At 38.2% G+C, this 15,391-nt stretch overlaps 1 pseudogene; it reads right to left on the bottom strand.

Annotated features, from left to right (window-relative positions):
* Positions 1 to 517: 517 nt before the first annotated feature.
* On the bottom strand, positions 518 to 15,057 carry LOC122238855 (annotated as a pseudogene).
* Positions 15,058 to 15,391: the final 334 nt, after the last annotated feature.

The following is a 15,391-nucleotide window of genomic DNA, read 5'->3' as shown; positions in this document are numbered from 1 at the left end:
CTTTGTGTTTTGGGTTACCCCTTTTCTGCAATGGCTCTCCCTTCATGATTGGCCTAGTGGCTGTCAATTACCTTTCAAGGTACACCTCCATGGTACCCAATCAAAATAGCTGGAAGTATGAAAAGGAAGTTGAAATGACACACAAAGCAAAGAAAGAATTGCTAGTGTTATATGTATGCATAATAATGTAGCCAAATAAAAACTGAAAGGATATGTAATATGTCATGTATATGATATTACAATATACTCTATAAAGTAAACAAAATACACTCTTTCATTTTTCATTTTCGTATATACTCTTTCATTTTTTAATGGCTGTATTACCTATATAATCAGAAAACAAAGGGAACAAGGTAAAAATCAGATACTGTAAGATAAGAACACAAATGGCTATTGAAAATTAAAGTATGTCAAATGTCACATTTGCTAACGCCTGGATGAATGCAGTGCCAATTTAATGAAACAAAATGAAATAATGAAAAAGAGCAGTTATCTTTCAGCAGCCATAATCTATTTCCTACATTGGCTTTTTTTGTTCTTCCTCTCCACTAGGAACCAAGTAATGTGGGAGGTGGGTAAAGAAGAGACAAGGAGATGGCCTTTCAACAAATCCATTTTTTGAAAATTGTACTCAAAGAAGGGGATTTGATCAACTGTTTCCAGATTCCCAGTGCTTTTGTGATGTTCTTCAAAATAAATTAAGCTTAATATCTGCTGAAACCAGATGGTCCCTGTAAAGCAAAAATGTTGTTTTAATGATGCACAAATCTCTCCAAAATGTAGATAGATGTGCCATCGGTTTTTAAATGAAAGTTTGTTATTAAATAAGTATACTGGTAATTTCATCTGAATGGATTTTTAATGTATAAAAAATACAACGTGAATAAAAGACAAAATAACATTGCCATTATTTTTCTTTCCAGGAGATTCTCCATTTGAAACTCCATGGGCATTTGTCCCACAAATTTTTCTTTGACTCTTCTATGCTTTCTTCTGCTTCGTACATGGGACTTCTAAATTAACTTCTATGCCTGCCTCCAGATTTCCTTCTGCAACTCCGCTCCTTGGACTAAGAAAAAAAACAAAAAGCTATTCCACTGAAGGAGTCACTTTCCATCTTTCCCTTCTTCCCCATGTTGCCTACAGTGCCCATGATGTCCACATAAGGAAACTGTTTATTATAAATCCCTAACGGAGGCCCTGTGACACCTACATGGAGATAGGAAGAGAAAGATGATGCATAAACTTGGACTTTTCACCGTGAATGGGATGTGACAAATTCTTATGATGACTATTTCTCTTAATTCCTATTAGAGTGGACATTTGCCACAGAATACATGGGTGTGATTGTCTACTCCAGATTCCTTACACTTCATTTCCATGCTTCGTATATGGAACTATTAAGATAAAACACGACTTCTATAAAGGTCATGCTTCTGATCTATCCAGGCAATACTTTAAACGTAGCCCAACAAGAGGTCACATGTCCCAGAAAGATTCAAACAACTTCTGAAATGAGAAAACCCACTGGCACCTCATCAATTCCCATCCTAACCTTCCATCTTAACCTTCCATCCCAATACCATTTAATCACCCATGCTAAGCAGCACCTGGTCATCAAGATCATTGTTGGGCACACTTTCCTTGCTGGCAGCTGCATGTGGCATGCACCTTATCTGGTCCTCCAAATGCTTTAATATTGGTGATTATAGTCCTCCAGTGTTGACCAGGGAAGACCAAGACCACATGTGCCTACATGTTATGACAGCTGGAGCTCAAATTCAATGAAAACTCATTGTTAGAAAGCTCTAAATGGCTTTCTTACATCCTTCCACTTTTCCCAAATATTGCTTCTGCAAGAGGTATCACTCGAAGTATCACAGGTATCACAGGTATCACAGCTGCTTCAGGGGGCAGCTGTGATAATTCAAGGGATTATCAGTCATAACACAGTTCTTGAGAGATTCAACAATATGATGCAAAAACCTCTACAGAGATTCAAAAATTCAAGTATCTGTTTTCAGTTTCTCCTCCATTCCACCTTTCACATTTTGCCCCTTCTTTCTTTTTCTTTCTTTCTTTTTCTTTCTTTCTTTCTTTCTTTCTTTCTTTCTTTTCCTTCCTTCCTTCCTTCCTTCCTTCCTTCCTTCCTTTTTCCTTTTTTTCCTTTCTCGTTTCCTTCTTTCTTGGCCTGCTTAGTGGTCAGGTGTTAGCATAATGAGATACTAAACTTTGTCTTCAGCTCATGCTACATTAACATCCCTGATTCACTGTAGGCCTTCCCTGATCTGTTTATTCCTTTTATTCTTATTTCCTGCTTCCATTCCTACCCCTGCCCCACCATACACAGGCAGGCTTTGAGGTTTAAAGTGCATTCTTTGCTGTAATGTGTTCATATGTAATACATATTGTTGTGCCTGTTTGTATTTTCAATCCATGTGCATCATTCCATTGTTCGTCTCTGCGCACTGTGGTTTAACATTCATTTATTGCTACCTCTGATCCATTTGCACCTTACAGATGCTGTGTATGTTTCAGGGTATGCATTCATGCACTGACCTGTCTACTTTCTCCAAAGGACACCCTGCCCCAAACAGCATTTCAGTGAACACCCTAGTCATGTTCCCTGTGCACCTGTATGAGATTTTGTTGGGGACTGATATTTAGGGTAGGAATTTCCTGGTATGTCTGTATTTCAGTTGTCCAGATAGTGCCACACTGCTCTCCAGAGAATGATTGCTTCAATCTACTCTCCCAGGGGTAATATGCTAATGAATGCAAATTTCTGTGCACTCCTTATTAGCATTCAGAGCTACTCACATTTCTCATTTTTGTTGGTCTAATAGATGCAAAGTAACATATCATAGTTTACCAACTTTGTGTTTTTTGATGGTATTGGTGAGGGGCGGTTTTCTTCCGTAAATTAACAGCTCATTTATTTGCCTCTTTTTATACTCAGATTCCTGTCCCCTACTTTTTGATTTGTAGCTCTAATATAGTGTATATATTAATTATATTTTAATTGTAGATATTACAAATATTTTCTTTCTTTCTCTCACCTATTCACTTTGCCCAGGCAATTCTTAGTGAAGCAAAATCCAAAATCCTTAAGTTTCAGGTAATTGAATTTATCAAATGTTTTGCCTCCATTTTCTTTTTGGGACATTTGTTTAAGAAGCTCTTCACCATTCCTAAGTCACAATGATTTTCTTCTCCTTTTTCTTCTGATAAAAATAGTTGTATACTTTTGTCCTTAATGTTAGTATCTCAAATACACTTGGATTTGACTCTTGTATGTGGTCTTAGGTATCCAGTTGTGTATTCTGGATACCTATATAGTGATCCAGATTTCCCAACCTTAAATATACTATCCTTTCCCCATTAATAAGTAGAATATGCTTAAATTTATATATATTGAGTCCTCTTATACACATAGAGTTGTATTTTGGGTCTTTCCTCCTACCCAGGCCAATTTTTTCCTGTGCAAATACAATACTATTTTTCTAACTATCACCTTGTAATAAATAAAGAAATTAAATATGAAAATATGTGGTATGTTTTAAGGTGATAAGTACCATATTGTGGAGAGAAATTAAAGCAGTAAAAAACAAAGAACAAACAAACAAACAAAAAACAAAAAAAAAAACTTCGGAGTTCCCAGTGAAGCTGAACTTTAAAATATAATCACCTAAAATATTATCATTAGAATATAATTTGTAAATAAGAACCTAAAGGAAGGAAGGGAGTAATCCATGCATATATCTGGTGGAAGAATTTTACAGGAAAAAGAATCTGTGAGTACAAATGGCCTGAGGCAGACCATGTCTGTTATATAGAAAAATAAAAGAAAACAAGTGTTACTCTGGTAAAAATTTAAAAATACTTTTTCTAATAAAAAAGAAAGAAGAATTAATATCAATCCTTCACAACCTCTTCCAAAAAAAATAGAAAAGGAGAGAAAATTTCCAAACTCATTTTACAAGGCCTCCTTTACCCTGATAAAAATCAGACAAAGACACTATAAGAAAGGAATATTACAGGCCATTATTCTTGATGCACATAGATGTAAAAAAAACCCTCAAAGTATCATCAAACTATTGAATTCAATAATACATTGATAGGATAATATACCATTATCAAGTACTAATTATTACTGGGATACAGGAATTATTCAACACCCACATTTCAGTGTTATATAACACATTAACAAAATGAAGCATAGACACTACATTTATATCTCTATAGATGCAGAAAGAGCATTTGACAAAACTGAACATCCATTCACGATAAGAAGTCTCAACAAAATGGGTATGGAAGAAAAATATATCAGCTTAAAAAATGCCATTTATGACAAGCTCAGAGCTACCAACATACCCAATGGCAAACAACTGAAAGGTTTACATCTAAAATCACAACCAGGATAAAGATGGCCATTCTCACTAGTTTTATTGGGAATCCTAGCCAGAGAAATTAGGCAAGAAAAAGAAATAAAAGGTTTTCAAATTGGAGAGGAAGAATAAATCTATTTGTAGATGATAATGATATTATATTTAGAAAGCATTAAAGACTCTACCAAAAATACTGTTAGAACTAATAAATAAATTCAGTTGTTAAGTTGCAGGATATGAAATCAGTATACAAATATAAGTTGCATTTCTGTACAATAAAAGTAAACTATCAGAAAGAGAAATTAAGAAACATCTAATTTATGACAGCATCAAAAAGTATAAAATAGGGCTGGTTTAGTGGTGATGAATTCCTTCAGTGTTTGTTTGTTTGGGAAGACCTTTATCTCTCCTTCTATTCTAAATGACAGACTTGCTGGATAAAGGATTCTTGGCTGCATATTTTTTCTGTTTAGCACACTGAAGATATCATGCCAAGCCTTTCTGGCCTGCCAAGTTTCAAAGGAGAGATCAGTCACGAGTCTTATAGGTCTCCCTTTATATGTGAGGGCACGTTTACCCCTTGCTGCTTTCAGAATTTTCTCTTTATCCTTGTATTTTGCCCGTTTCACTATGATATGTCGTGCAGATCGATTCGAGTTACGTCTGAAGGGAGTTCTCTCTGCCTCTTGGATTTCAATGCCTTTTTCCTTCCCCAGTTCAGGGAAGTTCTCAGCTATAATTTCTTCAAGTACCCCTTCAGCACCTTTCCCTCTCTCTTCCTCCTCTGGGATACCAATTATGCGTATATTATTTCTTTTTAGTGTATCACTTAGTTCTCTAATTTTCCCCTCATACTCCTGGATTTTTTTATCTCTCTTTTTCTCAGCTTCCTCTTTCTCCATAACTTTATTTTCTAGTTCACCTATTCTCTCCTCTGCCTCTTCAATCTGAGCCGTCGTGGTTTCCATTTTGTTTTGCATTTCGTTTAAAGCGTTTTTCAGCTCCTCGTGACTGTTCCTTAGTCCCTTGATCTCTGTGGCAAGAGATTCTCTGCTGTCCTGTATACTGTTTTCAAGCCCAGCGATTAATTTTATGACTATTATTCTAAATTCTCTTTCTGTTATATTATTTAAATCCTTTTTGATCAGTTCATTAGCTGTTGTTATTTCCTGGAGATTCTTCTGAGGGAAATTCTTCCGTTTGGTCGTTTTGGATAGTCCCTGGAGTGGTGAGGACCTGCAGGGCACTTCCCCTGTGCTGTGGTGTATAACTGGAGTTGGTGGGCGGGACCGCAGTCCGACCTGATGTCTGCCCCCAGCCCACTTCTGGGGCCACAGTCAGACTGGTGTGTGCCTTCTCTTCCCCTCTCCTAGGGGCGGGATTCCCTGTGGGGTGGCGTGGCCCATCTGGGCTACTTGCACACTGCCAGGCTTGTGGTGCTGGGGATCTGGCATATTAGCTGGGGTGGGTAGGCAAGGTGCACGGGGGCGGGAGGGGCAGGCTTAGCTCGCTTCTCCTTAGGTGATCCACTTCAGGAGGGGCCCTGTGGCAGCGGGAGGGAGTCAGATCCGCTGCCGGAGGTTTGGCTCCGCAGAAGCACAGAGTTGGGTGTTTGCGCGGAGTGAGCAAGTTCCCTGGCAGGAACTGGTTCTCTTTGGGATTTTGGCTGGGGGATGGGCGAGGGAGATGGCGCTGGCGAGCGCCTTTGTTCCCCGCCAAGCTGAGCTCTGCCGTCCGGGGGCTCAGCAGCTCTCCCTCCCTTTGTCCTCCAGCCTTCCCGCTTTCTGAGCAGAGCTGTTAACTTATGACCTCCCAGACGCTAAGTCGCGCTTGCTGTCGGAACACAGTCTGTCCGGCCCCTCCGCTTTTGCCAGCCAGACTCGGGGGCTCTGCTTGCCCAGCGAGCCGCCCCTCCGCCCCGGCTCCCTCCTGCCAGTCCGTGGAGCGCGCACCGCCTCGCCGCCCTTCCTACCCTCCTCCGTGGGCCTCTCGTCTGCGCTTGGCTCTGGAGACTCCGTTCTGCTAATCCTCTGGCCGTTTTCTGGGTTCTTTAGGCAGGTGTAAGTGGAATCTAAGTGATCAGCAGGACGCGCGGTGAGCCCAGCGTCCTCCTACGCCGCCATCTTCAAAAGCCCAGTAGTTCCTCTCTTTCAGACCCTATTAACTTTGCCTAGGGAACTCACTGTTAAGCAAAGCCCAAACATCTTAATTTTGATGTAACTGAATTTATCATACTTTTACCTGTATATTTTTCTTTGGACATTTGTGTAGAAGCTCTTGACCACTCCTTAGTTACAATGATTTTTCTACAATATTTTTAATAGAAATAGTTGTATAATTTTACCTTTAATATTAGTGTCTTGAATACACTTAGAGTTTACTCTTTTATGTGCTGTTCGATTCCAGGTGAACTTCCTGCATATAGTGACACAGATTTCCTGGGACCAAATATACTATCTTTTCCCCATTAATAAATGCACCTTACTTAAATTTATATTGAGTTCTGTTATACACATGGAATTGTTTTTTAGGTCTTTCCTGTTCTTCTGGGTTATTTGTTCTTGTCTAAATGCTATGATGTGCTTCCTAAGGATGGCTTTGTAAAGAATGAACAAATTAAGTATGTAGATATATGGTATAGTATAAGGTGATATGTGTTATATTATGGAAGGAAAATAAAGCAGCAAAGAAGACTGTGAGAATTTTGAGTGAGGCTGCATTTTTAAATATGACCATCCAGACTGCCTTAATGATAATATAAGTTTAAAATAAGGACCCAAAGAAGGGAGTAAACCATGCACATATCAGGTAGAAGAGCATCAAGGGAAAAAGATTCTGTGAGTGCAAAGAGCCAGAGATAGGAACATGTCTGTTAAATTGAGGTAGAGCAAGAGAATCAGTGTTTTCTGGGGGGAAAAAAATATTAAAAACATTTTTTTCTAACAAATATTTTAAGAATTAGTAACAATTCTTCACAGACTCTTCCAAAAATAAAAAAAGTGGGGACACTTCCCAATTCATTTTACAAGGCTAACATTACCCAGCTAAGTACCAGAAAAGACACTAGAAGAAAAGAATGTCACAGGCCATCAGTCTTGATGAATATAGATGCAAAAAATCCCCAATAAAATATTAGCAAACTGAATTCAACAACACATTAAAAGGATCATACACCATGATCAAATACAATTCATTCCAGGGATGCAAGGATGGTTCAACATCCACAAATAGAATAGTTTGATAATGCATTAAAAAATGAAGCATAAAAACCATATTATCGTCTCCATAAATACAGAAAAAATTCAACAGAATTGAATATTGCTCATCATAAAAATTCTCAACAAAATGTAGAAGGAACATAACTCAATAGGTTAAATGCCATTTATGACAAGAACATAACTGACATCTTTCTCAATAGTAAGAATTTCAGTTTTCCATCTAAGATCATAACCAGGGCATCTAAAGTAATGACCAAGATCAGACGCTTCTCACTAGTTTTACTGGAAATCCTAGCCAGAGCACTTAGACAAGAAAGAGAAACAAAAGGCATCTAAGTTGCAGAGGAAGAAGTAAAAGTGTCTTTATTCGTAGATGATATTATATATCAAAAACCCTAAACATTTCACCAAAAATTCTGTTAGAACTAATCATTTGAATTCAGTGAACTTGCAAGATAGGAATCAGCATACAAATATAACTTGTATTTCTATAAGCTAACAATAAACTATCAGAAAGAGAAATTAAGAAAACAATCCCATTTATGATAGCATCAAAAAGGAGAAAATATATAGGAATAAATTTACCTATGGAGGTAGAAGACTTACACATTGGATATTGTAAAGTACTGATAGAAGGAACTGAAAAAAAATACAAATATATAGAAAGACATTCCTGTTCATGGGTTGGAAGAACTAATATTGTTAAAATCCCATACTACACAAAGCAGTCAGCATTCAATGCAACCTTTATCAAAATTATCATGACATTTTTCGCAGAAATAAAACAAATAACCATAAAATTTTTTTGCACCATATAAGACCCTGTGTAGCCAAAGCAATCTTTAGAAAATACAACTGAGCTAAAGGCATCACATTTATTAGTTTCAAATAATATTAAAAATTTATAGTAATCAAAACATTATGGTATTGGCATAAAAACAGATGCATAGATCAGCAGAGCAAGAGAGTGAGCCCCAAATTAAACATGTATAATCAACTAATTTCTGACAAAGGAGCAAAAAATATAGGGTGGACTCTTCAATAAATGGTATTGGGAAAACTGGACTGGCATAGGCAAAAGAAGAATATGAACCACTCCCTTAAACCATACACAAAGTTAACTCAAAATGGATTAAATCCTGAATGTAAGACCCGAAACAACAAAACTCCTATAAGAAAACAAGGGCAGTAGTGCCCCAAAATTCATGCTGGCAATGATATTTTGGGACATGACACCAAAAGCAAATGCAGCAAAAACAAAATAAGTAAGTGGGAGTATATCAGACTGAAAAGTTTCTGTACACCAAAGAGCCCAAACAAAATGAAAAGGCATATTGAATGGAATAAAATATTTGGAAATCATATTTCTCATAATAGGTAATATCAAACCATATAGAGAACTCATACAACACAGCAGCAAAAAACATTCCCCCCAATCCCATTAAAACACAGGTAGAGAATACCCCACATCATGGTACTAGGCACCTTCAACCCATGGTCTTTGAAGGTGAGAATGAAAGGGTCCAGGCAAGGTGTAGAGAAACTTATTAATCCAGTGATTTCCCTCTTCATTCTCAGCAGTATATCTTCTATCTATACCTGGCTATGGAAGGGACCCCCCTACTGTGGGATCAATGGGATATACCTGTGGCTCGGCCTCCCTAATGTCATTCACATTGAATGGGGATGAGGCCGGACAGTGGCTCATAGAGCTGAGTATGAGCCCTAGCTGTGGGCTAGAAATGTCCTTAATAAACATCCTTATTTTTCAAAAAATAAAAATAAAAAAATAAAACACAGGTAGAGAATGTAAATAGATGTATGTGTAGGCCCACACACACAAAATGTATGTATATATTCTACACATATACATGAGTGGTATCAAAAATAAGACCCAAAGTATTTGGGGAATGATCATAATTAGTATAAGTTCAATTTCCTCTTTCTCAGGTACTTGGTCATTAAATACAGCTTCAAGTATGTCCCAAGAAGCTGCCTAAATGGCAAATATCCCTGTGTCCTTTCCCAGCCCACTTCAGCAACTCAGTGTTTGATAGGGTTTTGTCAATCTCTCTCCTTCTTCATTATGCCCATTTCCCTTGCCCACATGAGAAATTACTTATATCCAGTAGATTGACTATATATGCAAATAGAATATGCTCCTAAAAAAACAGTGCTCCCATATTACAGAAATATCATTTTATTAATTGTATTAGCTGTTGGAATACAGGACTCACCAGATTTGGGGTATGTGATTATGAAGACATCATCATCTCTGATTTCAAAATCATCTAAATTTTCTAAAAATCCAAGATTAAGTTGAGTATTTGCAAAATAACATCCTTTAAATTTGGTTAAAAATTTGTTTGTATCTTCCATATTTCTGTTGCCTGCAAAATACAGATAAATTATTTGAGAGAAATTTAGTAGAATGTTATAGTCTTCCTTTCTGTATCTTTCCTTTTTAACAAACACAAACACTGAAAACCTGTTGGCTCTGAAAGCCTGGATTCTGGGTGTGTGGAATTTGGGGAATGCCCAAGATTTGGGGCTAGCTCTTGGTTTTATTTGTGCGTGCTCCATTCATGTAGGTATGGGGAAAGTAGCTTACGAGTAATTATTGTAATATTTCTAAAAACTGATGCTCTTAATCAGAAATCTTATGTATATTTGAACAGAAAATGTATATACAAATAGGATTTAAGTGGGCTTCAAAAACACTTGGCTATCAGACCAACCACATAGTCCTTTATCAGCTGGCCTTTTTTCCCCCCTGCAAATGAACTACATTCACTTGCTTAGGTCTTAGTAGGTTCATAAAAGATTTCTTTTATATAATTTCTCGGTAGGCATTATCTGTTTATAGTAATCTTGGTACCTTTGAATTTAACTTTCTTTTTTTTCTTTTTTTTAACTTGTGACATCTTTAAAGTTATTGGGGTAGTACCAGCATGAATGGTCACAGGCATGAGTCTATTCCGGGAAGCCTGAGACATTGCGTGTGAGCAATTAAATTGCCCATAATGATAATATGGACAATGGCACAAAGGAAAAGCATGAAAGAAAACATTTAAATAATGGATCGCATGTAGAAAGTACAAACCAAGACTTGTGAGTCGTCATTTAGGTACATATTTTGCCTTTCATTATTATCTGTCCCTAACTATATGGAAAAACGCATTTTGATATGAGAACTCTGGGTTTCAGTTTTCTTGGAGGTGTTGCATCCACACGACTCCTGAAACAGAATGCTACGGGCACCGGTGACAGTCACAACAAAGTTTATTACAATGAGAGGCAAGGCCGACCGATCGGGACCAACACTCTTGATAAGAGTGCGGCCCCGAACAGCCGGGATACAGAGTTTTTATAACCGATCACATCGTTTTATCATCACCTGGGAACAGAACAGAGAAACAGTTCCCAGGTGAGTTAGAAACAGTTGTCTAATGAGGTGTTTACTTTAGACTTTCTGCCTCTAAGTTGCAACCAGTGGATCTCCTTGACCCTGCCTCTGATGCTCTTTTCTTTGAACTTTTGTTTCCTTAATTGGTGAAGCCTAATTTACAAGGGTATGAGGCATAGTTTACCAGAGCAAAGCAAGGCTGTTATCTCTTAACCTTCAGTGTCAACACAAAGCTGTTATTTTTCAAGCTAAGCATTAGCTCTACACTACAATTTAACCCTTACAGAGGTACTTCCAGATGACTCTGAAGTGTCCTATTCCTAGTTCTCAAAATAGTTGATCATAGCAGTAGCTGACAAAATAAGAGCTTAGAATTGCATAATTTGAAAACAATTCCAGAAAGCCAGAGCCAAGGGTCATTATAGAAAAATGGAAATAAGCATGTTTTTTATTTTGTTAAAGTTTATTTATTTTGGAGAGAGAGAGAAAGAGAGACAGAGCGCGAGCACAGAAGGGGCAGAGAAAGACGGAGACACAGTATCCAAAGCAGGCTCCAGGCTATGATATGTCCGCACAGAGCCAATGCGGGGCTCAACTCAGGAACTGTGAGGTCATGACCTGAGCTGAAGTCTGATGCTTAACCAACTGAATCACCCAGATGCCCCCAAATAAACAACTTTAAATATATTTTCACAGTCACACTGTTACTGGAAAACCTAGGATTGGTAGCCTCTCTTTACAAAAGAGATTTACGAAAAAAACCAAATTACTTGGAATCATCAACATGAATTCATAGGCAAGAAAGAAAGTGGGGGACCAGACAGCAAAGGATGGAGAAAGACAGGAAAGATGAGTTTTCGGTCACTGGAGATATTTAAAGAGTCTCTTTGCCATCTGCAGTGTCCAAGATGAAGAACATAATTTACATCTCGATCCCCACATTGGGCTGTAATAGTAACTTGCATTATAAAGAAGCAGTGGCTCCTTAGTGCAGCCAGTTCCACGTCTTGGGATTAAAAAACAACAATAAGCCTGTAACATTTTGATCTTTTCATAAAGCAAACAAGATTTTGTTGCTATCAGAGGTGGTACTCAGGGGTCAAAAGGACCAACATGAGGACTGCCAGGGCAAAGATCAGAACAAGTAAACAAGTTTTGTACAAACGTGACTTCATGATGATGCTATTAAAATGTGGCCACACAAACCGGCAACAAATTTTTAAAGCCTTAATAGGATTCATAAGATTAAATCATGAAAATCTAATAAGCAACCAGGTAAGAATTATCCATTGTTAGTAAAAGTAGGAAGGTCGTGTTTAGAGAACATTTAAAAATATATATGCCTGACCATAAGAGACTCTTTTTTTTTAATTTTTTTTAACGTTTATTTATTTTTGAGACAGAGAGAGACAGAGCATGAATGGGGGAGGATCAGAGAGAGGGAGACACAGAATCTGAAACAGGCTCCAGGCTCTGAGCTGTCAGCACAGAGCCCGACTCGGGGCTCAAACTCACGGACCATGAAATCATGACCCGAGCCAAAGTCGGCTGCTTAACTGACTGAGCCACCCAGGTGCCCCAAGAGACTCTTAAATACAGAGAACAAACTGAGGGTTGATGGGGATGAGGGAGAGGGGAAACTGGGTGATGGACATTGAGGAAGGCACTTGTTGGGATGAGCACTGGGTGTTGTGTGGAAGCCAATTTGACAACAAATTATGTTTTAAAAAACATTAAACCAGCATAGAATCACAAAGATAAAAAAAAAAAAAATACAGGGGCGCCTGGGTGGCTCAGTAGGTTGGGCGTCCGACTTCGGCTCAGGTCATGATCTCACAGTCCGTAAGTTTGAGCCCCGCATTGGGCTCTGTGCTGACAGCTCAGAGCCTGGAGCCTGTTTCAGATTCTGTGTCTCCCTCTCTCTCTGACCCTCCCCCGTTCATGCTCTGTCTCTCTCTGTCTCAAAAATAAATACACGTAAAAAAAATTTTTTTAAATATGCCTGGTTTGTAAATTAACATGGGGGAATAATGAGAATTACTAACAAGAATATGGAAAATACAGAGTGACTTCTAACAGTGAGATAAAAAGTTAGAAAAACTTATGTAAAAGATACAGGAATGTTGGGGAGTGAAAATTGGTCCCTTTTATCTTTTCACAAAAGTAGAATAATGGTATCTTATAATACTGGAGCCTAGGCAGGGACATTGTAAACAATGCATCTGTGTCAGAGATTGATCATGGTCTGGCTATCCAACGGGTCCCCTATATCAAAGGGCTTATATGTTCCTCAGGGTCCAAATGTGTAGAGTAGGCTTTAGGGGAAGGCATATGCCCCCATCTGAGCCCAACGTGATTGCAAATTGGATGGGAAGAAAACCTGGCATGTGACATATGTAATATTACCCAGGGTAGAAAGTTGAAGCTCTTGTACAATAGATGTGGAATTATAATTAGAATGAAGGTGATTCACAGTCAGTTGAGGTTAGTTGGAACACCTGTCAATATCTAATTTTTGATGTTCAGGAGCACCAGGCAATGCACTGAAAGTAAGGGATTTGCCTTTAGCACCGGTGGCCAAACAGCAAGAAACGTTCATACCTAAAGGAAGTGGTGTAGCAATTAAAATCCTTGGGAAGTGGCAGGGAGGATGTGAATATACCTTTAAAAGTGGGGAAAACAGAGCAAAAATATCTTTTGGGGCCAAAAGATATTGCTTCTGAGGGAGCTCAAGGAAAAGGCCATAGGACACATAGGACACATGCCTTTTCCTCGAATTGGCTGTGTTAACAGGAAATAAAGTAACAAGATAAGTAGACAAAAGGGGACATATCATCGATGGACTCCTTTTCTAGGGAAGTAAACTATTTGAAAACATATGAAAAAACTTAGTGTGATCCGAAAAGGGGGTAAAAAAAGAAGATAAACTAGAATGAATCTGGTATTCTGCTATCATACATACTATACATTCTACCCTCTTCTATTCTCCGTGTATTAGAATCTAGTATAAAACACTACTGTTATGGTCCATTATATCTTTGTTTTAGTGTAAAATGTTCTTGAATCTCTATATAAATATTTTGGAACCAAAACAGCTAAGTTGATTGAAAATCAATGCAAAACAATTACATAATATTTTTGCTTCAAATATATGAGCTGATATCTTATATTTATCTAGCCCAGTGTTTAGAAAGATCACCTGAGGGGCTCCTGGGTGGTTCAGTCTTGGTTTCGGGTCAGGTCATGATCTCATGGTTCGTGGTTTCAAGCCCCCCACCAGGGCTCTGCACTGACAGCCCAGCCCCTGCCTGGGATTCTCTCTTTCCCTCTTTCCCTCTTTCTCTGCCCCTCTTCTGCTCTCTCCGTCTCTCAAAATAAATAAACTTAAAAAATTTTTTTAAAAAAGAAGGAAAAAAGTCTCACCTGAGACTGTATAATTAGTACAGTTCAGACAAGTTAAGGGGAGCAGAGTTTGTGCCCAGAAATATACTGCATTAGCAGGTGGATTTTTTTGCGACAGAAGCAATACAGATCCAGCAGACCCAAATAGCTTTTTACTTTTCCTTAACTGCCTAAAAGAATTTCCACAGGTGGCCTGTACCAGGAAGAAAACTTATACCAGAGATAACTTTGTACATCATAAAGACTCAATCACATGGTTGAGGTTGAGTAAACACAAAGAATATGTGCTCTTCACATGTTCCTGTCAATCGTCTTTGTCTTCTTTGAATTCCCAATGCTTTCACCCTCTTCTCTTTAGCTCAGGATAATATATAAACCTCAGTTGTGGGACTGTATTTGACTCTTCCTGTTATATGGGGCTGCCATATGTAGGTAATTACATTTGTTTTTTTCTCCTGTTAACCTGTCTTATTTCAACTTAATTACTATATCAGCCAAAGAACATAGAAAGAAAATGGAAAAGGTTTTCACCCTCGATCAAAAATGCAACTACTCACCAATAAGAGCTTGTTGAAATGAAGACTGAACTTCTGACATCAATGCCAATGGGAAGAATAATCGTGCTGCCACTGGTTGAAAAAGACTTAGCTCAAGACTGTGTTTTCTATGAAGAGATTTAATGATTCACCAATTAGCAGATCTCCCAGAGTCAACAGCTTAATCAAGAGGTGGGATTAGGCTGGTAATGATGGTAAATCATCTAACAGACTGGTGAAGAGCCTTGATAACTTTACCACACAAAAAAGTGAATGTCAAATAATTCAGCTAGCTCACTGGCACTCAGTGCTCCTGGGCAGGGTTCAAAGTATGCTTTGGAGTAACATTAAAAAACAAGGACGGATTTGTTTGCTGTCCCACTCCACGATACTCTTAAGGCTGTAGGTTACTAATACCATGGTTTCAGTTGCTTCTATTTC

This window comes from Panthera tigris, chromosome B2 (assembly GCF_018350195.1).
Source record: "Panthera tigris isolate Pti1 chromosome B2, P.tigris_Pti1_mat1.1, whole genome shotgun sequence".
Lineage (NCBI taxonomy): Eukaryota > Metazoa > Chordata > Mammalia > Carnivora > Felidae > Panthera > Panthera tigris.
The sequence above is the reverse complement of the archived record's forward strand: the minus strand, read 5'-3'. Positions and strand labels throughout refer to the sequence as shown.